We start from the raw sequence: 20,254 nt of genomic DNA, 5'->3' as shown, positions 1-20,254 counted from the left end.
ATGTCTGCGATGGGAGTAGATGCCTTTAGATTTTCAATCTCATGGCCCAGGCTTATTCCTGGTATATTTCTGTTTGAGCTCTGACCACATGTTTAATCCTGAGAATTTAGTAAACACTCAATGGAAAATGGTAGGAAATAACCATTTCACATATATTGATGCAGATGGCGAAGGACCCATCAACCCAAAAGGTGTTGAGTACTATAATAACCTCATAAATGAGATTTTGTCCCATGGTAGTATTTATTGACAAACTTGTCTCTCTACTTTGTTTTTATTCCTGTGACTATCATCCTCAAAACTATTAATCGTTTCACAATGCATGTCTCAGGCATTCAACCACATGTGACATTGTACCACTTTGATCTGCCCCAAGCTCTGTAAGATTCCTATGGAGGTTTCTTAAATCCACAGATTGTGTAAACATCTTATGTCATCTCCTGTTCTTGTTTTTCTTCCCATGTGGGTTGACACACAAGTCAAAGCATCAATTTATGGTGCATTAATAACCTTATGGTTAGAGAAGCAGAGTTCTCTAATCTACTTCGATCTTATGCAGGGAGGATTTTAAAGGTTATGCAGATGTGTGTTTCAGAGAGTTTGGTGATCGAGTGAAATATTGGTCCACTTTCAATGAGCCCAATGTTTTTGGCACTGCAGGAGACGGCGTTTTCCCACATTAAAGATGTTCCCAACCATTTGGAAATTGTACTGCTGGAAACTCAACTGTTGAGCCATATATTGTTGGTCACCATGTTTTGCTATCACATATAGCTGCTGTGGAGTTGTACAGGAAAACCTATCGGGTTCTTTTCCTCTCTGATCTATGTTCATCTCCATTCACTCTATGAGATTTTATAAATTTCTCGATGAATGCAGGAAAAGAAAAAGGGCTGGATTGGATTAGTAATTTTAGTACATTGGATGATACCTCTTACCAATAAATCCACAGATGTGGCTGCTACTCAAAGAGCAAATTATTTTATGGTGGGCTAGTGAGTGATTTCTTTAACAATGAATTTTCAAGTTAACTTATGTTTCCAGAACCTTGAGTACCATAGAGCAGTCTCACCAATTGTTATTTCTTCTCTTTTTCAGTTGGGGTTTTCGTAGTAATTTTAGTACATTGGATGATACCTCTTACCAATAAATCCACAGATGTGGCTGCTACTCAAAGAGCAAATGAATTTATGGTGGGCTGGTGAGTGATTTCTTTAACAATGAATTTTCAAGTAAACTTATGTTTCCAGAACCTTGAGTACCATAGAGCAGTCTCACCAATTGTTATTTCTCCTCTTTTTCAGTTGGGGTTTTTGTAGTGATTCAAATAATTAATAGCTATATTGTTGAAGTGGATGCAAATAGGTGTACTTTTGTTTGGTTGAGGGCAGACAACCACCCTAAATTAATTTCTTTTTCCAAAATCCAGGATTTTAGGCCCATTTGTTTCTGGAGACTATCCAGGGAGCATGAGGAATATAGTGGGTTCTCGGTTACCTTCATTTACAAAGGAACAGGCTCAAAAGTTACAAGGGTCATTTGACTCCATTGGTGTCAATCACTATGTTACCAGGTATTGTTTTGATGTTCCAAGAAAGGGTGAACTTATGTCAAGAGACTATGCTCAAGATATGTCCCTTGGAACTGCAGGTACGAGAGTCATTCTCACAAATAGATTTAACTCAATAAATCTCATCTTCTAACAGCCTTTCAACTTGGCCTCCTTAAATCTATGAAGAATAACATTATTGTCTTCAAATCATAAAGGAAAATGGTTTTGATCCGTTGAAGTTTTATGTTATTTTAAATTCAAAAGTGATACATTGCAAGAACATTGTATGGCTGTTCTGTACTGCTTGATGAATGCAATGGAACGAGATGGAATTCCCATCAGCGTTGATGTAAGAATATTTTGAAGAATCACATGTCCTATTATAATCATATGTTTTCTTTTTCTTTTTAGCAGGAGCTTTTTATAAATATGAGTATGGAGATTTTTACAGTTCGATAGAAATTTTGGATTTAAACTATGCCTTAGTTTAGAAACATAATTCTAAACTGAGAGACAAATAGAATCCAAAAATTCGACTAAACTTTTTATAAATTTTAAACATTATGTTCTAAGTATGTTTATACCCTGACAAAAAAATATTTACCTCATGCTGAAATTTGTGGCTGAGATCATTTTTGGGTATGCCAGTTGTACCACAAAGCATGCAGGCAGTGCTTGAATATATTGAGGACCGTTCCCATAATATTCCTATTATTGTGCATGAAAATGGTGGGCACTCTTCTTATGTTATTCCTCTACCAGAATTTAGGTTTTCAGGTCCTCAATGAGAGCTCTCTGTACACTAAAGATTTATTCAGGTTCAAGAAAACATACGCAGATTGGTGCTACACTTTTTGATAATTGACCATCTAATTATCTGTTTTGGACTTATGTTTCCAGAACCTTGAGTACCATAGAGCAGTCTCACCAATTGTTATTTCTCCTCTTTTTCAGTTGGGGTTTTCGTAGTGATTCAAATAATTAATAGCTATATTGTTGAAGTGGATGCAAATAGGTGTACTTTTGTTTGGTTGAGGGCAGAAAACCACCCTGAATTAATTTCTTTTTCCAAAATCCGGGCTTTTAGACCCATTTGTTTCTGGAGACTATCCAGGGAGCATGAGGAATATAGTGGGTTCTCGATTACCTTCATTTACAAAGGAACAAGCTGAAAAGTTACAAGGGTCATTGGACTTCATTGGTGTCAATCACTATGTTACCAGGTATTGTTTTGATATTCCAAGAAAAGGTGAACTTATGTCAAGAGACTATGCTCAAGATATTTCCATTAGAACTGCAAGTACGAGAGTCATTCTCACAAATAGATTTAACTCAATAAATCTCATCTTCTAACAGCCTTTCAAATTGGCCTCCTTAAATCTATTAAGAATAACATTACTGTCTTCAAATCATAAAGTAAAATGGTTTTGATACGTTGAAGTTTTATGTTATTTTAAATTCAAAAATAATACATTGCAAGAACATTGGTATTAAGAACATTTTATGGTTGTTCTGTACTGCTTGATGAATGCAGTGGAACGAGATGGAATTCCCATCAGCGTCGATGTAGGAAGATTCTGAAGAATCACATGTCCTATTATAATCATATGTTTTCTTTCTCTTTTTAGCAGGAGCTTTTTATAAATATGAGTATGTAGATTTTTACAGTTCGCTAGAAATTTTGGATTTAAACTATGCCTTAGTTTAGAAACATAATTCTAAACTGAGAGACAAATAGAATCCAAAAATTTGACTAAACTTTTTATAAATTTTAAATAGTATGTTCTAAGTATGTTTATATCTTGACAAAAAAATATTTACCTCATGCTGAAATTTGTGGCAGAGATCATTTTTGGGTATGCGATTTGTACCACAAAGCATGCAGGCAGTGCTTGAATATATTGAGGACCGTTCCCATAATATTCCTATTATTGTGCATGAAAATGGTGGGCACTCTTCTTATGTTATTCCTCTACCACAAGTTAGGTTTTCAGGTCCTCAATGAGAGCTCTCTGTACACTTAAGATTTATGCAGGTTCAAGAAAATATAAGCAAATTGGTGCTACACTTTTTGATCATTGACCATCTAATTATCTGTTTTGGACTTACAATATCAGCTTTCATGTCTGGACAGGATTTTCAAAGCCTAATTATTCTTCTATTCCCCTTTCTGAGGCTTTGAATGACTAATTCAGGATGTATCTCCATCAAGAGGTCCTTCGGTATGTGCTTGCAGCAATAATGTATACCATTTCTAAAACATAAAACGTTTATTCATTGTGGCAGGAATTTGTGAAATGATGAATATCTCTCAGACATAAAACATTTATTTATTCATTGTAGCAGGAATGGGTCAGACATCCGTGGATACTTTATATGGTCTTTCCTAGATGACTTTGAAGTTTTGAGTGGTTACACTTTGCGTTTTGGTCTTCATTATGTGGACTTCAATGACAATTTGAAGCATTATCCCAAAACTGTCTGCTCATTGGTACAAGAGTTTTCTGCAGAGGCGGGAAAGCAAGGAATCAATACTTGAATCTCAAATTCTACTCAACACCTACACTCCTATGAACGTCTCATAGAACCAAGAATTGAAACTCAATTTTATGAAAACAATGCGGTATATTTTAGGCATGATCTTCTTATACAAATTTGATATTTATGTTTATATTCACTTCCAAAAATTCTTTTATAGCATTTAATATATGATGTTTATGGTAGGAAACAATGTATTAAAAAATCTCACTTATTTTTTTATTTTTATTTTTTAAGTTTGTATAGATCATGTAAGTGTTAATGGATGTTATTTTTTTCATCATCTTTATCATCATCACCATATTGGAATTTTCTAAAATTTCACTAGCTATCTCCAAATTGTTCTTTGGACCCTTACAAATTGTTCAATATTATATTTTTTTATTCTAGAGGTATCCTAGTCTTAAAGTGATATTTGAAACAAACTTCATGAGTCGTATACTTCAAAATACGAGCTTTTGTGCTTCATGTTTGCCACAAGCAAAATCACGGCAGCTTAAATTATGAAATATTGAATGACAATCTTGGTTTTCTTAGAAAATATGACTCTAGTGCTCGCTTGCTGGTTTATTATTTTTCAATAGTTGTTGTTGGTGTTCCTAATGAGTATTCCTCATTATCTACACATATATGCCTTGTCTATTATTGTGGAGGTTGTTGAATCTTAGTTGGATATGAGAGATTCTCTCCAACAAGATTTTCTCCTAGAATAGAATGTGGAGTTAAGTTGTTGTTGGCTTGAAGTCTCAATGGAATAGTATATTTATCTTTAGTCGAAAACCTCCATGTCTAAATTCACATTGAACTAGATGGAATAAACAATTCAATGTGTTTATGTGTGTTATGGTTGTATTTTTGTGAATTATTGTGTTTCTTATTCAATTCTTTTGAAGTAAATTTGTTACAATAGTTTATTCATTTTGAGAGCTAATCCTTGAAATAATTGAAGAAACCACAAAAGAGGAACTCTGTACATACATGTTTCCAATAATGCTGGAAACTCTATACATAAAGTAACTGACATTTATGTGGAACAACTTGCTCTTTTTATCCTTCTCAAATTCTTGAAGGATCTCTTAAAGTACATAATTGTTTTATAAGCTTCCTAAGAACCTTAATATGTTTCTGGTTGGAAAACTAAAATGGTATTTTATTATTAAACAAGGTCATTCTATGTAGGGTTGAAATTTGATATCCTACATCACAAGTTAAGAATTTTTTATGAGAAGTTCTAATTTAAATACTCATTTCATCTAATGTTCAAATTTTAATTCTTTAGTTGATCTCTTAATGTACACAATTGTTCCTTCTCAAATTCTTTAGTCATCCTTTTCAAATTCTTCAATAATCCTTTATTGTATACAACTATTTTATCAAGCTTCCCAAAGCTTTAGTATATTCCTAGAATACAAAACTAAAATGATATCTTGTTCTTTAACAATTCATTTTATGCATGGTTGAGAGAAAAATGCATATTATGCTAATTGAGGAATGTTTTTCGCTTGTCAAACTTATAGGATTGAATTTAACACACTAACACTTTACAACAATTAACTAACAATATTCATGATGAAAATAGCAATATGGAAGATTTATCTGCATAATGAAAGCGGCAATATGGGAGATTCCAATCACGTTCCAAGGCATTTTTTAAAATGTGGATGTGACAAAAGGTTGTTGTGGAAGGTGTTGTTTGTATATGGGAAATTTCTTGATCATTGTGTATAATTCTAATGTTGATAGATATGTCTAATAAGTGGTTCCAGTTAATGGGGCATTGATTTGAGCGTTCAATATATTTTTATTCTTTATCAAAGTATGCTTTTGTTGTATTTGTGTTCTTCAATTTACGCTTTATGGCGTTTCCTTTGCAACATCTGGTGCAAATGCTAGTTAAATTTAAATATTAAAGAATATATATATATATATATATTTATTTATTTATTTATATTTTCTTATTTAGTTTTAATAATTTTACAATTTTTTTTTGTATTTCATTTTTGTTTAGAATATTAAAAACCACACTAATGAAATTAAATATCACAATAATTAAATTCCAATAAATAAATACAAAAAATTAAATATTTTCAATCAATTTTTAAAAGACACATTTTAAATATTATTTATATTGATGTTTTTGGATAGAAAGGTTCCCTCCCTAGTCCATCCATCAACATGTACCTTCATGCACATCCATTGTCCACCTGTCCTCCCTCTCATCCAATGGTCTCCACTCCCTTGCGTCGATTGACCTTCCTACCATCCTCGCCCTCCCCACCGCCTTCTCCCATTTGCGACGTTTGCATGAGCGAACAAAGTACCTCATCCAGCAGAGGGACAGGGTCTCCCTGCAGCCCCATATTGTTGTTGAGATTTGTCGACCTGGGGAACTGCCTTCACATGAGACGACCAGAGTTTTTTCACTCCTCACGAAACAACGTCGTTATTTCGCCTACTGCTTCCATTGTTCCAACGCTGAGTACAAACTAGGTAAAAACGTCGCAGGAGCCCTATTTTTTTAAGGTTTTTTCCTCGTGGATCCTTTCTGTCAACTACATTAAATTTAATATCTCAATTTTTCATATTTAACTTATTTTTAAATATTTCATATTTAACATGTAAATTTTTCAATTAACATTTCATTATAATAAATCATTTTTCAATTAATATTTCATATTTAATATATTTTTTACAATTTCCCCATATATATTTTTCTCAATAAACATTAATATTAACTTTATGAATATTTAAATGGTCTTAATGTTTATTGACATTTAAAGGATTTAAATCTTTATTAATATTAAATGCTTAAATATTCGATACCTACTATTAATTATTAATATTACATGCTTAAGATTAATATTACATGTTTAATATCAATGTTACATGTTTAATATTGAAATGCTTTATATTATTAGTATTCCACCCTCTGCCCACTCTGCTTACTCCGGCTCACTCCATTGGCTTCGAGGTGGCAACAATGCCACCCAACTGGCACGGGGTCATTTATCCGGCCCAACCATCTATATTCAACTCATATGGAGCATATTTGTTGGGGCTCAATCACGGCTGTCCATATTTTAAAATTATATTTAAAAAATAGGTCAAATCAATACATCCATATAGGGTTTATATAGAAGGATCTATCTACGAATAAAAAAGAAATTAAGAAAAATAGACAAACCGAAATATTTATAATAAAATTTGGACCAATTCAATTTGATTTTACTTTGAGATAACTTGTATTTATGAGTGACAAAAAAATTTATAGCAACATGTTTCTTATCACAATTACTACACTTAACATTATATTTATGCTCAAGTTCGGAAAAAAATAAAAAAAATTGTACTTCAGGATAACTTATGTTATGAGTGACCAAACTTTTTACAGCAACATGTTTCTTATCACAATTACTACACTTAACATTATATTTATGCTCAAGTTCGAAAAAAAATAAAAAAAAATTGTACTTTAAGATAACTATGTTATGAGTGACAAAACTTTTTACAGCAACATGTTTCTTATCACAATTACTACACTTAGCATTATATTTATGCTCAAGTTCAAAAAAAATAAAATAAATTGTAAAGCTACCACTTACCATGCAAGTTTTGTCTTTTTACATGTGTAAAGTTTCTTTGGTGCACTCTCACTATGCATGCATAGTTCTCCTCTCTCCTCACTATACATACTTTTGTGCTTTTATTCACTTGTGCATAGTTCTTCTCTCTCCTCACTATACATACTTTTGTGCTTTTATTCACTTGTGCATAATTCTCCTCTCTCCCCACTATATATACTTTTGTGTTTTTATTCACTTATTCCCACCATAAATATGTTAGGATATTTCGACACATAGGAAATAGTTAAGTATAACTTGGTCTAGTGTAGAGTTAGGTAAAGTGTATTTCTTTACTATGTACATTTGTGACTTACAATCCGATAGTCACGATATGTTCTAGACATGAAGTGATCTGACAATTCATTCTCTCCTTGGTATTAAGGACACTGGATCTGTGGCTTAACACCCGATTGGTCCATGATCTCTATTTAAAGAGCATGGAAGGTCATTTGTAGGGCAACCATTCATGAGAGAAGCTTATGTAAATTTTATTTATTTTATTAATATGTTCATTGAAGTGGCCGCATTGGCTCAGGTGGATTGTTTTCCTTTTTGAGGGTTTTAAACATGTCAAGGATACTGGTGTACTGATCTGTGATCTGTTTGTGAGCAATGTGCTTTGGTGTTCTGTCTGAAAAACTTAGCCTGTAAATTCCTACATGGTATCAAAGCTATTTGAGGGCCGCATCTGTTGGTGATCCAAATCTGAAGTCGGTACAACTGCATCTGACTGTCGTTTCCTAGATCTATTGTTTTTAACTGCTTTCGGGCAAAGAGAACTGCTCTATTGTGTTAGGAGAATCTATTCCAGTGAGGAACGCCTTTCGTTTCATGCGAAAAGATTTCTGGTAGCCCTAGCTACGTCATTTTAAGGATCTAGACGTATACAGTCTTTATTTGCATTTCTAGCTATTCATCTCTCTGTTTAATTCGGTTTATTTAGCTCTCTGTTTCTTATTAACAGATCTATATCTTTCGTTTCTATGTATGCTCTTTGCCCCGCGACTCTGTGCGATCTGGGCAAATCAGAAACAAAGAAGAAGGATTTTTCTCATGCGTATGTTCTTTTCCGCCGCGCCTTAGTGTGATATCGGAAAATTAGAAACATTGAGGAAAATATTTAGTTTCAGGCTAAAGTTAACTTCAAGCCGTACGGATTTTTTTTTTTTGTGTCCGTGTTGCATTTTCTGGTTTTTGTTTTGTAGGCAAAAAAAGAGCGTTGTCAAGTAAGCACGCACCCCAAAGCTTGAGTGACTAAAAAAATAAAAGGCCCTTCCTCTTTTCCAAAAATTACTAACCTTTTAAACTAGCTCACTTGGTCTAGAGTTACTTTATGAGAATAGAGGTCTCGAGTTCAAGTCTTTCTTTTTGTTGAGTTACTTTTTCAAAAAATCATATGTAACTTATGTTTTAAAGTTACTTTACGTAAAACTGTTCTCACCCATTATAAAAAGTGAGCCACTTATAATTCTAAAGTCTCTTTATCTTTTATTTAAGTTACAATTTAATGGGTAGCTCATAAAGTACCAATGTAAAAGTGACTTTCACTTATTTATAAAAGTGAGTCACATAACCAAAAAATAAAAAATAAAAAATTAAGTGAGCTAATTAGATTAAGTTTGAAAATGGGGGGATTTATTTAAATATAACATTATCATTCATTTCCGCACATTCACGCACTTCATCGGCATCTTCAACAAATTTTCTTCAAAAAACCATAACTTCTTCATCCGAAAGTCGTTTTTTTAATTAGCCTAACTTTTCGAGATCTTTCCATTGAAACACTTAGTTTCAGCATCTGCAGCTTCAGTTTCTGTTAAAATGGAAAGTCCATGCCAAGTTATTTTTTACAGCACCAATTACTTCTATTGGTGGTCCTACATTGTGGATTTACTTAAAAATAAAGGTCTTTACAGAATAGCTTCAGGCCAAGAAACCAAACCTCAAGATGAACATAAGGTAGCGAAATGGGAAAATAGGCAAGATCAAGCACGTGGGTTGATAAGGATGTCTAGACTTTAGATTCCATATCGCAAAACTTGATAGTCCTAATGAAGCAATAAAAAGCTCATTAAAGTTTTTAGAATTAAAAATGAAATTGGAGCCAATCAACTCGAAAATGAGTTGCTTACATTGGACCCCAATAATTTTTCTTTCATTCAATATTTTTTGTCCAAATTCAAGACCCTTAGACTTCTCTTGGAAGGTTTTAAGGTTAAGAACAAAGACGGTAGCCTTATCTATTCTATTCTTACTAAGTTGAGACCAACCTACTCTGTGTTTATTTCCACCTTCCATTCTACTAAAGAAGCCTTTATTTCTCAAGGACAAGACTACAAGTCCCCCTCTTTTGATGTCTTTTGTGATTCTTTAATAAGAGAACAAGAAAAGCTCTTATATCTTGGTCTTCTTAATCTTGGAAACTCTTCTAAAAAAGCCTTAGCCGCCCAAGAGCAACCAAATTCAAAGAATCCTAAGAAGCAGTACCCTAAAAAGAATAGTCATAAACCAAACAAGGGTCCTAAGCAATTTCAGTCTCAAAATGATAAAGCAAATAAAAACAAAGGGAAAAAGACTTATAGAAATTGCTACTTTTGTAATCGAGATGGCCACTTAGAATCCAAATGCTTTAAAAAGATGAAAGCCTTGGAAGCAACAATGAAAAAGCATAACATCCATTTTGAGCACTCTTCAACTTCAAATTCATCTTCAGGGATACCACTATCTGCGTGTGGTTGTCAAGCATCTCAGTCTATTTATGCACTAAATGTATCTTCTTCTCATTCTCGTGAGTGGCTCATTGATTCTAGAGCTTCTTATCACATGGCCAAAAACAAAGCCATGTTCTCTTCTTTAAATGATTGTAACACCAAAAATATATATGTTGGTGATGATAGATCTCTTAGTGTTGTGGGGATTGGAACTCTTCATATAGACAATGGTCAATTTAATGATGTATTATATGTTCCAACCTTATCCTGCAACATTTTATTTGTATATCAAATAACTCATTCAGGGGAAGGTAAAATCATTGAATTTTCACCTCACGATGTTGTAATTAAGGACCTAAGAGATCCTAGACAGATTTTAGCTGCTTGCATTGCTGATGATTTTACAAAGTTGTATAAGTTTAACAACTTTGGATCATAAAATCTTCCCTCGGTATTTGCTGCTCATAATGATGAAGTGAGCAAACTTTGGAATGAACAATTTGGTCACCTAAACTATCGCTCCCTTCAGAATCTATGTAAAGAAAATATGGTGACGGATTCTAATGGTATCTTGCATAGATGGTGTTTGTTGTGGATGTGTACTTGGAAAACATCATCGGGATAATTTTGAAAAATGTGCCTCTTGGCACGCCTCAACCCCTTTACAGCGTGTGCATAGTGATTTATGTGGTCCACTTCTAGTTGTTTCATTCTCTGCCTACAAGTATTTCTTAACTTTCATTGATGATTTCTCCAGACACACTTGGGTATACTTCTTAAAACTCAAGAGTGAAGTATTTAACATGTTCTTGGCCTTTAAGGCCTTTGTTGAAAAAAAATCTGGACATTAAATTCTTAAGTTAAGATTTGGTAATGGCAAGGAATATGTTAACAACAAATTCATCAACTTTTGCACTCAGAATGGAATTCAAATGCAACATATTGTTTCATATACTCCACAAAAAAATGGTGTAGCTAAAAAGAAGAATCACACCTTAAATGAAATGGCTAATTGTATGCTTCAATCTAAAAGACTTAGTCGTAATTTTTGGGCAAAAGAAATTAATTGTGCAAATTACATAGTAAATCACACTCCTACTAAGGTTTTAATAATATCACTTCAGAAAAAGAATGGAGCTCAATTAAACCAGATGTAAGTCACTTTCGTGTTTTTGGAAGTGAAACATGGGCCCATATTACAAATGAGAATCATAAAGTTTTAGAACCTAAGAGTGAAAAATGTATTTTTGTTGGATATTATGAAGATGTCAAAGGATATAAACTTATTCCAACTAAGTCCAAAAATGTTATCATTAGAAAAGATGTAAAGTTTGCTGAAAATATATCGGCCTACGACCCTAGTTCGGCAGATATGTCACCTCTCTCTATCCCTTTTACTTCTGAAAATATTTCTTCTTCAGGTGATGACATCGAGAATGAAAATCCTCCCCCACGTTCTCAAGATCCTCCTTCAGCTCCTCAGCTTCCAAAATGGGTCTGTGCTACTGAGGATGCAACAGGTGCTCTTGCAGGGGATCCTACATATCAACGATGTACACGTTCTCAGTTCGATAGAGCCTCTTCTCTACTAACTCAAGATTTAGCGAATTATAATCCTAACACCTTCAGGCCATCCAGATTGGGACACAACTATGAATGAAAAATATCGTTCATCATTGGCAAATGATACATGGAATCTTGTTCCTCTTCCAAAGGGACGAGAACTTGTTAGATGTAAATGGGTTTACAGAACCAAGTATAGACCAGATGGAAAAGTTGATAAACATAAAGCTCGTCTTGTTGCTAAGGGTTATTCACAAGTTGAAGGCATTGACTATACTGAAACCTTCTCCCCTCTGGTCACGATATGTTCTAGACATGAAGTGATCTGATGGTTCATTCTCTCCTAAGTATTACCGACACTTGATCCATGGCTTAACACCTGATTAGTCCATGATCTCTATTTAAAGATCATGGAGGGTCATTTGTTTGTTCATGAAAGAAGCTTATGTAAATTTTATTTCTTTTATTAATAAATTGTATGAAGTGGTCGCGTTGGCTCAAGTCGTGGACTATTTTCTTCTTTGAGGGTTTTAACCACGTCAAAAATACTGGTGTATTGATCTATGATTTGTTTGTGAGCGATGTCCTTTGATGTTTTGTCTGATAAACTTACCTTGTAAATTTCTACAAAATAAATAAAAAAAAATATTATTATTATTATATATATTGGAGCAACTTGCTAATAAAATTTTCATTTTTAAATGTTAGTATTGAAGTGGTAAAAAGGCTCAAATCTTTATTTATTTTTGAAAAATTTATTATTAGACATGTATACTATACTTTAAAACTTTAGTCTTTTTTATCATAAATTCAAAATTAAAATAAATATATATATACTCTTCATGTACATAACAAAGTCTGGCATGTAGGGTAACCGTTAATGAGAAAAACTTATGTAAATTTTATTTCTTTTATTAATAAATTCTCTGAAGTGGTCGTGTTGGCTCAAGTCATGGACTGTTTCTCTCTTTGAGGGTTTTAACCACGTCAAAAATATTGGTGTATTGATCTGTGATCTATTTGTAAGCGGTGTCATTTGATGTTTTCTCTGATGAACCCTGTAAATTCATACAAAATAAATAAAAGAATTATATCTATATATATATATATATATATATATATATATATATATATATTAGTATTGAAGTGGAAAAGGCTCAAATATTTATTTATTTTTGAAAATTTTATTATAAAACATGTATACTATACTTTGAAACTTTAGTCTTTTTTTATCATATATTAAAAATTAACACACACACACACACACACACACACATATATATATATATATACTCTTCATGTACATGACAAGGTCTCGCATGGTAACGATAGGTTCTAGTAATGGTACATTGGTCTGTGCATACACCATCAAGTAACATATAAATAGATAAGTAACTTAACTTGCATCATTCATATATATATACTCTTCATGTACATGACAAAGTCTGGGATGGTACCGATAAGTTCTAGTAATGATAGGTTGGTTTGTGCCTACACCATCTAGTAACATATAAATAGATAAGTAACTTAACTTGCATGAAGTATAATATAAATATAAGTAACTTCACTTGCAAATTTGATAATTTGTAAATAAATAAATAAATCCATTCTAACTAATTTATCAAAAGTTATATAACATAGATAGAATATAACAACATCAAATCCACATCATGAACTTAAAACTCAATGAAGACATTATATATAAAAATCCAAATTCATGTATTTGTATTCAAAATTGGTTAAGCTATACATTTTTATTTTTAACAAAATGGAACTTCATTCCCAAATAAATAATGAAAGTCCATGCCCATAGATAACATAACGGAAAAATGACATCATGACGAATCTAAAAAACGAGTTTACAAGTCACCCTCCCCACTCTTGGCCCTCCCAAATGCATGTCCAAATTGAAATTGCTGCAAAAATATCATGGGTATCCTTATTTTGGCTACAAACCCAATAATCATTGTTACTTAAATTACATTACACCAAATATCATGGGTATTACAAACTGAATAATAATTGGTACTCAAATTACATTACACCAAATATCATGGGTAGTTTTATTTTGGCTACAAAATCAATGATCATTGTTACTCCAAAATGCATGTCCAAATTGAAATTGCTACAAAAATTACAACACCAAATATCATAGGTATCTTTATTTTGGCTACAAACTCCATAATCATTGTTTTTTTTTTTTTTTTTACATAATTGGTTGTTGTTTATATTCCAAAAAAGATTGAGGAGGCTAAGCTCCTCAATTACAAGGCATTATGCCCGGGAAGCAAAGCAAGAAAACACTATAAGGGAGACAAAATTCCTCTTCGCTCCTGTCATTTCTAACTTTCTGAAAACCTGGACAAGTATAGATTCTAATGAACTGGAATAACAAAAAGCAAAATTTGCAGTGCATGCTTAATTCTGTAGCGTTCCTTAAGCTTGAAGAGCTGGTGTTGGGAGTGTTTCTTTTCTCCATCATAAACTTCAAAATGTTGATGGATTCCTAGGCATGGCTGCATCTGTGGGAGAGATCGTTAAACTGTTCTTGAAGTGAAGAAACTCGATGGAGGAAAAGGTTGATGTATACCTCGTGCTTCTCGCTGGAGATCCATGTATGAATGTCGATTTTAGCATCCAACATCTTTTGATGAGCACGGATTTGTTCCATCTCTGCTTGCAGATCGGCGTAGTGGAGACAGTCTTCGCTTCTTACCATTGCGAGAACACAAGCTATGAGGAGGGCTTTGCGAAGGTGTAGATCTGAAGAGCCTGGGCGAAGTGAGCTTGGGGGATGAGAGAAGAAGAGGAGGGAAGGGGGTCGATGGTTCAGCGCAGAAGTGCAGGAAGCTACCAACGAGAGGAGCCAGGAAGAAGGGAATATGCGGGAATGAGGGGAGGAGAGAGCGAATAAGAAGGCGGGATCGAACGAGGCACAGATGGAGAGTAGAGAAGAAATCACGAGAAAAACACGGGGAGGGTCACGGGGGAGGAAAGGACTGGGCAGAGCAGCATGGGCGATGGGATTGAAATGAGAAAAGCGGATCGAGTTCAGAGATTCCGTTGAGTGGTCATGATTCTGATGGCTGACAAGGCGCATTTTTGCAGAGTTCAGGGCCTAACATTTCTTGAAGACGCTGAGGGAGTCTGAGCCAATTGATTTGCCACTATCCATTCTGAGCATTGAAATGAATTTGATCAAGGTAGATAGTTTTGGGATTCGACAGTATTGCAAAGGAGATTTCCTATGGGTCTGCTACATGCTCGATTGGCACAAATGTCAGCTTCATTGTTAAGAGTTCAAAGAACATGGAAGAATCAAAGATCAGACATTTGATAAGCGAGAGCTTCACACTAGTTGATGGCTTGTTGGAGAGGCACATTGGAGGCATTTTGGTTGTGGACCATAAGACAGATGATGGTTGTTGAGTCACCGAAGATCATTGCTTTGTTAATTCCCAGTTTTTGAAGTTGGATGAGCCCTTGATAAAGAGCTAAAGCTTCTACCCTATTGTTAGAGAGAGGGCCAAGCCCCCATTCATAAGTGATTCTGATATCTTTGTTAGTACTGTAGATGACTCCACCTGCCCCTGTTGTTCCAGGGTTAGATCTGGAGGCTCCATCGAAGAAGAGATGTGGGAGTTGTTGTTGTTGAGCCAAGTTGAGAACTCCTCTTCTTTCAATCTTACTTTCCACCTATGTTTAGAAGTGTTGAGCTGGCTACTGATGTTACTTCCACTCTGGTTGCTATTGCTTTTATCCAACAAAGAACCTATGAAGTTCCTTTCTTCAACACAAAGACCAGTGATATCAATTTGCTTTTGATTTTTAGCTGAGATGGTTTCTAAAGTAATACTCTTTGCCTTGTTACAAAGCTTCCTTGTGATGGTTTCTTTATCTTTGAACACCATGCGGTTTCTTGCCAACTAAATGTTCCACAGGAGAGAGTAGGGAAGAGTATCCCAAAGCCTTTTGATTATGTTGTTCTTCTTTTGTTGCCATGGGTAGCTATTCTTCCAAAGGTGCAGAACTTCTCCAATGGAGTTATGGGGATCCCAGAGGAGAAGGTCATTGAAGGATATTTCTCTCCAACAGGAAGTGGCGAAGGCACAGGCAATAAAGAGATGTTGGATGGATTCTTCAGCAGTTTAGGCAGTTTGGGCATCGAGAGGGACCAATTATGCCTCTTTTTTTCAAGTTGTCAGAAGTAAGGATTTTCCCTTTTAGAAGAGCCAAAACGAAGAATTTAATTTTTGGGATGGCCTCAGACTTCCAGAGAGTTTTCCAATGATTTCAAATGGGCGTGGGTTGTTCGTTATTACAGATATACTGATGGGCAGCTTGAATTGTGTAATTGGACCCCGAAGGATCCCATCGAAAGCTGTCGATATCATTTTTTTTAATAGGATCGATGCTATGGAGGTGAGCTTGGAGAATAATGAAGCTCGCCTTGAGGTCTATGGGAATGGTTGGAAAAGTTCATCCCTTCCAAATCTGATATTTGGTATCCCATTGGGAGATTTGATCCAGATAATGAAACCCTATGTTCTCAAAGAAGGAGAAAATTTGATCAGTTCTAGGTTGGCTGCTGATAGGCTGCGGTCCCATAATTTTGTCTACTCTGATTTTGATATTGGTGACGCCCCTAGGAACTTTAGAGATGTTTTGGGCCAGAAAGGGGATTGCTTTCTTGCACAATCCCCATATTTTGGAGCAAACTCTATTGGGGATATCGTTGTCCAAAAGGTATTGTCTTGGAAAATTTAGATATTTGGCCTCCAACACTCTTTTCCACCAAGCTGAATGGCCGCTGATGAATCTCCAAATGATCTTGCCACCAAAAGCCAGATTTAGGAACTTGGGAGATCTGATTCCTAGTCCTCCATGATCGTGGGTTTGAATGACCTGCTTCCAACTAACAAGATTGAACTTCCTTTTTTCATTTTTCCCCCCTTGCCAGAGGAAATGGCAGAGAATGATTTCCATTTTATGATGGAAAATGGCAGGTGCTTGCAGAAGCATAAATTGGTATAAGGGTAGAGAAGATAGCCCTGTTTTCAGAAGAACAAGGTGACCTGCTGGATTGAGCCATGTGGAACCCCATTGCTGCACTTTCCTTTTCATTTTATCTATCATGGTATCCCACACTTCAATTTTCAGAGGACCAACACTCATTGGCATGCCCAGATAAGTGAAGTGCTCCCAATCTAAATTGCAAGGGACCCCAAAGGTGTTGGCGATGTTATGAAGGACTTGAGTTGTTGTGTTCCAACCATATAGATGCAACTTTTGAGTTGATTAACCATACCTCCCGAGTAGCTCATGTATTTGTCCAAGAGGGCTTTGAAGCGGCGGGCTATAGTGTTGGAAGCTCCTCCTATTAACAAAGTATCATCAACAAATTGAGAGTGATTTATGTTTTTGACCCCATTCTCGAATTTAATGCCAGTAATGAGACTGACCCTCCGATTGTCGTCCAAAGCTTTACTAAACGATTCAGCCATCAAAATGAAGATATAAGGAGAGAGGGGGAAACCTTGTCTTATCCCTCGAGAAGATTGGAAGGAAGGTCCAGGTCTGTCGTTAACAAGAGGAGAAATCCAAGGGCCAAAAATGCAAACTTTGATGAAATCAAGGAAGGGCGCAACAAATCCCATTTTCGTTAGAACAACGATGAGGAAGGAATGCCTTACTCTCTCAAAGGCATTGGCCAGGTCTAGTTTTAGAATAAAACCTTTTTCATTTCTAGATTGGCTGGAATGAATAGCTTCTTAAACGAGGAGGATAGAGTCGAGTATTTGCGTGTTGGCCAGTAATCCTCCTTAGTTTTCAGAGATGATCGAAGGGAGAAAAGGTTTGAGGCGAGTGGCAAGGATTTTGGTAAGGATTTTGTAAGGGTAATTGCAAAGAGAAATGGGTCGAAATCGGGAGAAAGATGAAGGGCGGTTCTCTTTGGGAAGAAGGGCAAGATGGGTAGCATTCGTGAAACCTCCAATTTTGCCCTTACGCTGAATCCATTTTATCATTTTGACTAGATATTTTTTAATTGTTCACCAGTAAGCTCTGTAAAAGCATATTAAGAAGCCATCTGGTCGAGGAGCTTTGTCCGGTCGGAGAGTCCAGATAGCTTCTCTTATTTCTTCTTCTTCAATCTCCTTGACCAAGCTATCATTTATTTTCTTGATGATCCCAATAGGGAGATATTGCAGCAAATCTGAATAATCTTCCTCCTCTTTCGTCTCTGTTAGGAAAGCGCTGTAATGATCTGAAGCTGCCTTTCTAATAGCGCCTTGAGTGGTTTGAAAATTGCCTTCTCCATCAATGATAGATGTAACATTGTTCCTAATTTTCTGAACCGTAGCCTACTTATGAAAGAAAGCAGAGTTTTTATCTCCTCCTTGCAGCCATAGCTGCCTAGATTTTATTCTCCATTTCTGCTCCTCCTCTCTATTGGCGCGATAAAGCTGGAAATAGAGTTCACTTTCACTGTCCTTGTCTTCCTGCAAAAGTCCTCGTTCCTCTATTATGGTGTGAATGTTTTCCACTTTGGTTTTTATTTCTTGTTTTTCTTTCTCAAGCTCTGTGTAGCAGTTTTTTGCCCAATTATTTAAGGTGTATTTAGTCCTTTTTAGCTTATTTTCCCATATGTACCCCCACGATCCTTCTATGTGCTGACACCAAGCTCTTTGAATGATTTCTTTGGCAGCTGGGATGCTGTTCCATAGGGCAATGTATTTGAAGGGGATGGGCCCTAAGGGGCAGTGGGATTCGAGGACAAGAGTAGTGGGATAGTGATCAGAAGCAGAGAAGGGAAGGATGGTGGCGTAGGTAGTAGAAAAGGAGAAGAGAAACGTGACATTCACCATAATTCTATCCAGCCTCTCCATGATATTGCCTTTGCCCAACCTACGATTGCTCCAGGTGAACCTTCAATTTCTTGGGACAATGTTAATAAGATCGTGATCCTGCATGATGGTCTCCAACTGTGTTCTGTAGGGATCTGGATTGAAGCAACCTCCTCTTTTCTCATTTGAATGTAGAATGAGATTGGGGTATCCCCCAAGAATAATACTGTTGTTTTTTTCTTCATCTATATTTGCTTTGAGGGCAGCCCAACACTATTTATCTCTATAATGGTTGGGTGCATAAATGTTATACATGACTATACTTTGGTTGTCTCTAATTTTCTCTAGAATGGTCTTTATCCAATGTTGGTTGACTATGTCTGTTATGAGATTCCATATGTTGTGTTTCCATAGGGTTATGATTCCCCCGAAAGTGCCCCGTGATTCGCAAACGCTGCCATTGCACTGGTTTTGTTGACCAATGATTCCTTTCATTTCTTGTTGTCCTTGTTTTGTTTCTTGTACCAAAAGAATTTCAGGTTTCTCATGATTTATAAGATCTTTTAAGGAAACTATTTTGGAGGGGTGCCCTAGTCCCCTACTATTCTAGGAGAGGACTTTCATCATTGAGTATGAGGGGTACAGAGAGTTGCTCGCCCTCCTTGCTCCTTATATACTATTTCTTTTTCGTATTGTCCCAAGATATATGACTCTATGGGGTTCTGAGTGCCCATGGCGATATCATTCTAAGCATTTTCATCTCTGATGCTTGGCAGACTTCCTTAGTGGACCATGCTTTTTTTGTGTGTTCAAAGCTACTCCATGCTCTTTTGAAGTGCTCCTGATAAGTCTAGATGAGGGAGGATCTTGGGATAGGGAAGAGGAGATAAGCAGGGGAGGATCAAATGCATCAGCTTGGGGCAAGGGGGGGGATTATCTTCAGAGGGGAGAGGACAGAGAAGGGATTAGAAGATGGAGAAGGAGGAGGATGGGGTGAGGGAAGGGAGGAGTTAGAGGGGGAAGAGGAGGAGGGAAAAGAAGGATTATGAATGGGAGGATCAGAAACAGAGGGTGTTTTGGAGATGGGGTTTGTCTTCTTTTTCTTGACTATTTCCCATTGCTCATCTTGTGAAACATTCTCTACATCAACTAATTTAGTACAATGGTTGGCAAAGTGGTCGTATTCGTGACATACCTTGCATTTGAACGGGATCTGTTCATAGTCCAATTGCTGGATATGAGTCCAATCATCCACTTTGAGCTTGATGGCCTCAGGAAGGCCTTTTCCCTAGATCAACTTCTACGCATACGCGAGCACATGCTTGCATATTATCTTTCGGCTCACTACAATCAATGAATCCTCTAAAGATAATATTACGGCTCATTTAGAAATATTAGCTATAATATTATGTGATGATAAAT

At 35.6% G+C, this 20,254-nt stretch overlaps 1 pseudogene; it reads left to right on the top strand.

Moving 5' to 3' along the window:
• LOC149253220 (beta-glucosidase 22-like) lies at positions 1-4,091 on the top strand (annotated as a pseudogene).
• The last annotated feature ends 16,163 nt before the right edge of the window (positions 4,092-20,254 follow it).

The sequence above is a fragment of the Pinus tabuliformis genome, chromosome 7, assembly GCF_031772625.1.
Source record: "Pinus tabuliformis cultivar Carrire ecotype Pingquan chromosome 7, CPIR1, whole genome shotgun sequence".
In the NCBI taxonomy this organism is placed as follows: Eukaryota; Viridiplantae; Streptophyta; class Pinopsida; order Pinales; family Pinaceae; genus Pinus; species Pinus tabuliformis.
The sequence above is the reverse complement of the archived record's forward strand: the minus strand, read 5'-3'. Positions and strand labels throughout refer to the sequence as shown.